Source organism: Elephantulus edwardii, unplaced genomic scaffold, assembly GCF_000299155.1.
Source record: "Elephantulus edwardii isolate Elephantulus edwardi_28Jun2011 unplaced genomic scaffold, EleEdw1.0 scaffold00117, whole genome shotgun sequence".
Classification (NCBI taxonomy): Eukaryota; Metazoa; Chordata; class Mammalia; order Macroscelidea; family Macroscelididae; genus Elephantulus; species Elephantulus edwardii.
The window spans coordinates 599,429-609,104 of NW_006399867.1; the positions used below are offsets into that span (position 1 = coordinate 599,429).

The 9,676-nt window shown below is 39.7% G+C and overlaps 1 pseudogene; it reads right to left on the reverse strand.

Moving 5' to 3' along the window:
* The window catches only part of LOC102847749, a 30,462-nt pseudogene extending 21,051 nt beyond the window's left edge, over positions 1-9,411 (reverse strand).
* Between the last annotated feature and the right edge of the window lie 265 nt (positions 9,412-9,676).

Here is a 9,676-nt window from a genome sequence, read left to right on the forward strand (position 1 = left end):
AGATTGTTAATAGATCTTCCACCAATCCTGATGCCACAATTCTCCTCATAGAGCCCAGCCTCTCGGATAGTCTGCTCTGCATACATGTTTTGAACCTTAGTTCTTCATATTTTGTTTTTTTTAAACTCGGTCTCTGCTGTGCCTCTATGTGTCCTAATTCTTCTGAAGAAACACAAAATATAGTTCTAGTACAATTTAGTTCGTTCTCTGTAATTGGAAATGGAATTTTTTTTTCAACAATCTAGATCCAGTCTGTGGTCTTTTTGATTACTTGAATGCATATCAAGGTTGAATAGTGACTAAAGATGACAGAAGAATTGATGCCTTTGAATTGTTGTGTTGCAGAAAAGTACTGAATATACCATGGAATGCCAAAAGAGCAAGCATAACCTGTCTTGAAGAAAGTGCAACCAGCGTGTTTCTTAGAGGTAAAGGTGTAAAGCTTCATCTCATATACTTTGAGCATGGAGGAGCCAGTCCTTAGAGAAGGACATCAAGCTTAAGGATATCACTAAGGTGGAGGCTCAATGTAAGAGAGGAAGACCCTTCACAAGATGATTGACATGGTGACTGTAACAATGGGCACAAGTATATTAAAAGATGATGAGGATGACACAGAATAAGGCAAGGTTCAGATCCATTGTTCAAAGTATTGTTATGAGTCACAGTCAACTGGACAACAACAATGCTAGATTAGTATTTCAGTTATTTTTAGTCTTTCCTTGTAATAAACAATGTTATACTAAAATCTAGTGTCTGACTCAATGGTACACATCAACAACGTACTAACATTCATCCATTTACTTTTGTACTCATGTGTGAGTGTTTCTGGAGGTCAGTTTTCTAGAAATACTATTTCTGGATCATTGTGTTATTATTGGGTACCGTAGAATTGAAACTGACCCATAGCTAACCCTCTGGTGGGTTTTCAGAGGCAGTTAATCTCACAGGAGGAGATTGCCCATCTTTCTTCTGCAGAGTAGGTGGTGGCCTTGACCCACATTCATTCAGGATTGCAGCGCAGCTTCTTGCCACTAGGCCACCACAGCTGTATCTCTTATTTGTTATCAAAGCTCTTGTGAATAGAGTCAAATTGAGATATGTAGTTGTTATGTTGTTGTTGTTGTTTGATGCCGTCGAGTCATAGACGACTCCTAGAGACCCTATGAATGAACGGCCTGAGCACTGTTCGTACATAGAGTTTCCGGAGGCAAGCCATTTCGGAAGTGGATGCTGCTCCTGCTTCCAGGCTTGATTTAGTCGGGAAGCTCCAGCCAACACTGTCCACCATGGGTGCCCATTACCACAAATGGCACATCACTGTCACAGGCTTCAGCATCACAGCAACCACGAGTTACCTCTGTTCAGCAACACACAGACCAGTGCTATCCCACCCAGAAGAATGTTTGACAGGAAGACAATTTGAACCTGGCCGAGGGCCACAGAGGAAAATCACCCACCTTACAGACTAAAAATCTAATACTTAGCATTTATCTGTTTTGGGGCATTCATGTAGAGGAGAGTCCCAATGATTAGTAGGGAAAGGGCAGGGCAGATTCTCTACCACAAATCTTTGCTTCTTCTCTACTGTCCTGAGCATTTCTGCTCTGTCCCAAATTTATTACTCTATCCAGCAGTTAAAAAAACCCCACAAAATAGACTTTATATCAAATAACTTTATCTTAAAAGGGAGTTTAACACACATCTGGGATCATCTGGCATCTCTTATGCATATGGTTAACATGCTTGTTTGCTAAATTAAAGGCTGGAGGTTTGAGCCCACATAGAGGTACTTCAGAAGAAAGGACTGATGATTTACTTAAAAGCAGCCACTGAAAATCCTGTGGAGCACAATTCAACTTGGACACATGGTGTTGCAAACCGGATGCAGAAAGAAAGCAGGGACATGAAGAAATGAATTCTGGAGAAGAGGAAGGCTGAGGCAGAGGTCCTCTCACAGCTTAGCACTGTGAAAAGGCCCCTTTCTTAGTGTCCCTATGGTTTTTATTTAGTTTAAGCCAATCATCCTGGAAAAAAAAATTCAATCCCCAGAGACTATATTTTCCTTATACTTAAGTGTTGCCAACATAACAACGGGTAAGCTTAATCTTTAAACTAAGACCAAAGTTCAGACCAGGTGTCCCCTCTGGTGGGAGGCTGGGCGGAATTCTCTGTTAGCAGAGGATGCTCAGTCCTGTCTGGACTCTGATCTCAGCTGTGGCCTGGCTAACACTCTGCTGGTGAATCCACACATAGGGTCTCTCTGGGCTGCAGCTGACTCAGGAGCAGCTGGTCTCAGTGTTATCCAAAGCATATGTGTGGGGCTTTTTAAGATTTCATTTCCCATTTTTCTCTACAAGAATCCATAAAGTTATTCCTTATAACCACAGTTGGTAATCTTCCTGAGATAAGCTCTGAAGGACATCATTTCCCCTACAATTTTCCTTGCACACTCATTTTTGTTCACATGATGGCCTTAATAATTTGTGTGGGTTATGACTTCCTCTCCACCCCCTAATTTCCCACAACCAAATTCCTGTCCCAATGAGTCCTGATCTGAAGATTTTTTTCCACATGGGTGGCCCTTAGTTTAGTTTCTTCCCATTATTTCCAATTTCTTTACATCTCTTCCAGTTTCTACCAGCTGCAATGCCATAGCTATGCATGCAATACCATGTCTTAGGGTGGGTTCTCTAGAGGCAGAAAATCAGTAAGAAGAGAGAGAGAGAGTTGAGAGGAGAGAAAATGAAGAGAGAGGGAGAGGGAGAAAGAGTGAAAGACAGGAAGGAGGGCGGGGAGAGATACTGACTTATTGATTTCAAGGAAATGGCTCACATCTGTGGATTAAGTGTCAGACTGAAAACTTTTCTTGACTCATAGGATTGCAGGAGCTGACAAACTAAAAAGTGACAGGTCAGACAGTTGGCCAAGGCACATATTCCTGAGAGTCGGAAATCAGAAGATGATGAGTTGAGTGCAGAATTGAGAATGAGTGAATGTTGCCACAAGATTCATATATATACATTGAGTGTAGACCACACTCTCCAGTGGAACTCCCAGGACCTCATATCACAGGATGGAGGATAATTACACAACACCAAAAACCATGCCCAGCCAAGTTGACATGTAACGTTAACCAACAAACCTATTTGACAGTAATTGTCACAGGTATAAAAGCAACAAGTTGGTTGGCTCTTCATCTATAATCTCAAGACTTCTAGCCCTCTTATTAAATATAAACTAAACTTGGTTAGTAGAATGAATCATATCCTCTTTGAAGGCAAATTTAAATCTGTTTATTTTATGAGTGCTTAGCTCTTGCAATCCACATGTTTTGAGAAGAAAGATTATATAAGTGCTTAAAGGGCTTTTTTGATAGAATTAAGCACAACTTTAGTGTGACAAACAACTTTGACATAGAGTTTTGATTCTGACAGCCTTGTGTGATAGGGCACAGACTTCTAAATGGAAAAGCAAGAAAGACTCTAGAGAAAAAGCATCATGTCTTTTTCATGGGCATATGGTCTTTCCCAGTCAAATGGTTCTCCCTCCAACATTCCAAATCAAAGTTGTTGTTGTTGTGTATCACAGAGTCAGAGCAGACCAATAGCTGACCCTCTGTGAGTTTTCAGAGACAGTTAATTGCATGGGAGGAGCAACTGGTGGCCTTGAACTGCATGCCTTCGGGATTGCAGTGCAGCTTCTTGCCACTAAATCATGAGAACTCCCTCCAAATCAAAGAGTCAGATAAATACTGTCTCTGGTGGAATCTGAACATGACAGTATATTATCATCCAAGCCAGTCAGACTGGGGAAAGGTCAAGATTAATGTTTATTTGGCTGTTGGCCAGTAGGGTCATCATGGCCAAGTTAGCCAGTGTGATTACTGAGTCATTGACCCTTTGGCTAAGTGGTCTGATGAATGTCCTTATTCTGATAGTATGCTAGAGTTTGGCAAAACGAGGCAAGGTTAGGTGGAAAGAATGTTAATGTGGATTCCAGTGAAGTAAAAAAAAGGCAGAAACTCATGTTAAAGGCAGAGGTTGAAAGAAGTAGGTAAAAGTAGATGAGATTTATGTTCCCTGGTAGAGGAAAAGAGTTATCAAAACCAGAGAAAAGGTCAGTGCCATAGTACTGATGTGTGCAGTAAAGACTGTCTCCAACCCTAATATCCAGGGAGTACCTGTCCTGCTCACCTCTAGTCACAAGTAACCTCTTGCATTTACTCTAGGGAGTGGTGTAAATAGTACCATTTTCTCTGTGTACTAAGAAATGTAAATGTTTGAAGCATTTTCTTGGCCGTGATGGGTTATCCTTCATGGACAGTGTTTAAATAAGGTTCAGCTTTTCTCCCACTGTCATAAACTAAGGAAGCATTCTGTGAAAGCTTTTTTATATGTTGAAATGGTGCAAAACAAAGCACCAAAATTTTTCATTAATGTATATGGAAAAATGTTTGAGTCTGAGAAAACTTTCCTGCCAAGTCATACAAAATTACACAGAAAACCTAAATCAGCACCACAGAAAACATAAATTAATACCACTAAGACTATTAGATATATAATGCCCACAGACATTGTTCAAAGCTATGGAAGATCAATACTGAGATGTTGAGGGCAGTTCCTTGGGGAGGAGGTTGAAGACATTACTCTCACTTTGAGGTATGTACTGTCATTGTAATGGCCTTGATGCAAAACAGATGTAGAATGCTACTTTCATTGCTTATTCTATGTAGATTTGTTTATTGTGGAAAATATGCTACTACAAACTCATAGGCAAATAATTAAATAAATTTTGTATTTTATTTGGTATGTTGTTGTTGTGTATCATAGAGTTGAAACTGACCCATAGTTGACCCTCTGGTGGGTTTTCAGAGGCAGTTAATCACACGGGAGGAGATTGCCCATTCTTCTCCTGTGGATTTATTTGATATACTAAGCTAAAAAGTTTCTTTTAAAAAAATGTATATAAAACATAGCCAACACATAACAGTCATATACTCATTCCATTTAATATTGCTGCCAGTCTCCTGAACTCCCTGCACTCTTGACTTCTTTTTCTTAAAAAATATAATATTCATTATGTCCAAGTGTTATTTGTTTATTAACAAGCTATGCCCACTGCACCAGAATGTAAACTCCATGAAGAAATGAACCCTTGTCTGTTTTGGTTTAGTTGCTTCAGTTCCTATATTAAATAATGCCTAGAGAAATAATCTGACCCACAGTCTGCCCCTGGCCTAGTTTTGACTGCAGATATTGAGCTTCTCCAGTGATTTCTTCCACAGATGTGGTCAATCTGATTTCTATGAAGCCCATTGGGTGAAATATACGTATAAAGTTGTCTTTTAGAAAAAGTATTTGCAATGAATAAATCATTGTAAACCCAAAAGTCAAGTATTCTATTTGCAGCTTCATTTCTATCACCCAAGGATATCAAATAGTGATTTTTCCAACTACTGTTCCTTCTTCACTGTTTCCTACTTTTGCATTCCAGTCACCAATTATCATTAATGCATCCTGATTGCGTGTCTGGTCAATTTCAAACTGCAAAGTTCATTAAAATTTCTCCATTTCTTCATCTTTGGCTCTAGATGTGTTGTTGTTTGATGCCGTTGAGTTATAGATGACTCATAGCGACCCTATGAATGAACGGCCTGAGCACTGTTCGTACATAGAGTTTCCGGAGGCAAGCCATTTCGGAAGTGGATGCCGCTCCTGCTTCCAGGCTCTAGATGTAGGAGCGTATATATGAATAATAGTTGTGTTAATGGGTCTTCCTTGTATGCGTATGGATATTATCTTTTCATTCACAACATTGTATTTCAGGATAGAACTTGAAATTGACTTTTTGACTATGAATGAACACCGTTCTTATTCTGCTTTTCATTCCCTGCGTAGTATATCATATGATTATCTGATTCAAAATGGTGAAAAATTGTCCATCACATCTCACCAATGCCCAGTATGTCATTATTAACTTCATTTTTAACAACTTCCAGTTTTCCAACATTCAATCTATGAATATTCCATGTTCCAATTGTTATTGATTTTCCTCATTTCAACTGACTTCCAATCTGGGCCTCACTACTACACTGCTGTAACTATCCTCTTTGTTCAATGTTCATAGGGCTTTCAAAAGCCTTTTATTTAGGAAGTAGATGGCCCATCTTGCTTACTACTCTGTCTTAATTAGGGAACTACTAAAACACCTGCCAATGATGGGAAACTCTTTTGGAATTTGACATACCGGTGGCACAGATTTCAGTATCACAGCAACCTAAAGTAATATCAGTACAGCAAACTGACAAAGAAAGCTGCACTACTTAGAATAACATTCTATCCAGACACAGTTAATACCCACCAGGCCAAGGGCCCCAGGCCCAAGGGCCCAACCGACTTTTAAATACAAAGGCAGGCCCACCAGATTCTGTTTGCTTATAGAAGAGATTCCCAACCACAGCTGAACGTGAATTAAATCGGAGACAGTTTGAGAATAGGTTTTAGGCATTGAAAACCAATGATAGAAGGCTAGATGAGTTGTGGATGATATCAAGGATGTCATCCATGAAGAAAGCAAAAGGTTATTACAAAAACAGAGGAGAAAAAAAAATGGAAATGGATGCCAGAAGAGACTCTAAAGATTGCACTGGAGCACTGAGAAGCCAAATCTAAGGGAAAACATGTTGACATAAAAGAGCTGAATAGATGGTTTCAAAGGGCAGCTCGAGAAGACAGAGCAAATTATTATATTCAAATGTGCAGAGAGCTGGAATTGGAGAATAAAAAGGGAAGAACTCACTCTGAATTCCACAAGCTGAAAGAATGGAAAAATAAATTTAAGCCTTGTGTTGTAATATTGAAATAATCTTTGGGTAATATATTGAACGACCCAGAAAGCATGAAAAGAAGATGGAAGGAATACACAGAGTCACTGTACCAGAAAGAATTGATTGATACTGAAAAATTTCAGGAAATACCATATGAATAGGAGCCAATGGTAATAAAAGAGGTAGTAGAAGCAGCATTGAAGGCATTGGCAAAAAATAAGGCCCCAGGAATCGATAGGATACAAATAGATTTGTTTCAATTAACAGATGTAGCCTTGGATGCACTCACCAGTCTGTGGGAGGATGGCTGCCTGGCCAACAAACTGGAAGAGATTGATATTTGTTTTCATTTCCAAGAAGGGTGATCCAACTGAATGTGGAAATTACGGAACAATATCATTGATATTACATGCAAGCAATATACTGCTGAAGATCACTCAAAAATGGCTGGAACAGTACATAGATAAGAACTGCCAGAAGTTCAAGTAGGATATAGAAAAGAGTGTGGCACCAGGAATATCATTGCTGATGTCAAATGGATCCTGGCTGAATATAAGGAGTAACAGAATAATGTTGATTTGCACTTTATTGACTATGCAAAGGCATTTGACTGTGTGGATCATAACAAGTTGTAGCTGATATTGAGAAGAATGGGAATCTCAGAGCACTTTATTGTGCTCATGAGGAACCTATACCTGAATCAGGAGGCTATTGTGTAAATGGAGCAGGGGAGAAATGCATGGTTTGAAATTGGGAAGGGAGTGCATCAGGGTTGTATTCTCTCTCTATACTTGTTCAACCTAATAAAATTATCCAAGAAGCTGAACCTTAGGAAGAGGAGTGTGTCATCAGAATTGGAGGGAGACTCATCAATAATTTGTGTTATGCAGATGACATAACCTTACTTTATGAAAGTTAGAAGGATTTGTATGAATTGCATCTCAATATCAAGAAACAAAAATCCTTACCACTGGACCAATAGGCAGTGTTATGATGGATAGAGGATATTGTAACTGTCAACAGCTTCATCTTGCTTGGATCCACAATTAACACCCTTGGTATGAGAAGTTAGGAAATAAGGAGACACATCACACTGGGAAAAATCTGCAGTTAGAGGTCTTTCCAAATTATTGAGTAGTAGTAATGCCAATCTGAGGATTAAAGTGTGTCTGAGTCAGGCCATAATTTTTCTGATTACTAGCTATGCATCTGAGAGCTAGACAATGAATAAGGATGACAGGAAAAAAGCTGATGTCTTTGAGCTGTGGTATTGGAGAAGCGCACTGAACATCATGGATGGCCACCTTGGAGATGGTATGTCCAGAGTGCTCTTTGGAGGCAAGAATGATGAGGCTTCGTCTCACATACTTTGGACATCCATGTGGTAGGTGGTGCTGTTCCTTGGAGAAGAACATGATGTTGGGAAGGGTGGAGGGTTGGCAAGGGAGAGGAAGGCTCTCAACCAGGTAGACTGATATGGTGACTGCTGTGATGGGCTGTTGTGTTTCAGGAAGTATGAGGATGGCGCAGGATAGAACAGGGTTCAGATCTTTTGTTCATAGGGTTGCTATGAGTTATGCTTGACTCAGTGGCACCTAACAACAACAACAACAGAGACAGAGGGGAGCTCTGGTGGCCTAGTGGCAAGAAGCTGCACTGCAATCCCAGAGGCGTACGGTTCGAATCCACCAGATGCTCTGCCAGGGAAGGAGGGACAATCTCCTCCTGTACCAATCAGATCTCATTTCACGGTACACGCACACACACAAATAATAAAACAACAGAGACAGAATCCATATGGATAGGGAAGAGATCCATATTTATACCCATTCAACAAAAAGGTGATCTGACAAAGTGTGAAAATTTTTGAACAATATCATTAATATCACATGCATGCCAGATCCTGCTGAAGATTATCCAAAAACTACTGGAACAGCAACATCAACAGAGAATTACCAGATGTGCAAGTGAGGTTTAGAAGAGACAGTAGCACTAGGAACATTCATTATAGCCAGTGTTAGATGGATGTTAACTGAAAGCAGAGAGTACCAGAGGAATTTCTATCTGTGTTTCATTGACTATGCAAAGATATTTGACTATGTGGATAACAACTAATTGTGACTAACCTTAGAAAAATGGCAATTCCAAAACACTTTACTGTGCTTATGTGACACCTATACTTGGGCTAGAAGGCAGTCATCTGAACAGAGCAAGGAAATACTGTATGGTTCAAGTCAGGAAAGGTATACACCAGGGATGTGTCTAATCTCCATTCCTTTTCAATCTCTATGAGGAACAGATCATCTTGGAGGCAGGACTTTATGAAGGGGAATGTGGCAGACTCCTCAACAATTTGCATTATTCAGATGATACAACTTTGCTTGCCAAAACTGAGGAGGAACTGAGGAATTTGTTGCAGAAAGTCAAGAACTGTAATCTTCAATATGGATAAAGCTCAATGTCAAGAAAACAGAGGTTCTCACCACTGGACCAATTGGCAGCATCATGATAGATGAAGAATATGAAGCCAAAGTGCTCTTTGGAGGCAAGGATGGTGGATCTCTCTCACATACTTTCGGCATGTTGCTAGGAGTGATTTATATTAGAGTGAGATATCATGCTTGGAAAAGTGAAAGATCAGCAAAAGAGAGGAAAAACCTCAATAAGATAGATTGACACTGTGATTTACAGAAATGAAGTAAAGAGTGTAAAAAATGATGAGGATGGCACATAATAGGACAAGATTCAGATCTGTTATTCATAGGGTCACCATGAATCACAGTAGACTCAATAGCACCTAATCACAACAATAACAACCGACATAATTATTGCTCATTATTTGCTTTT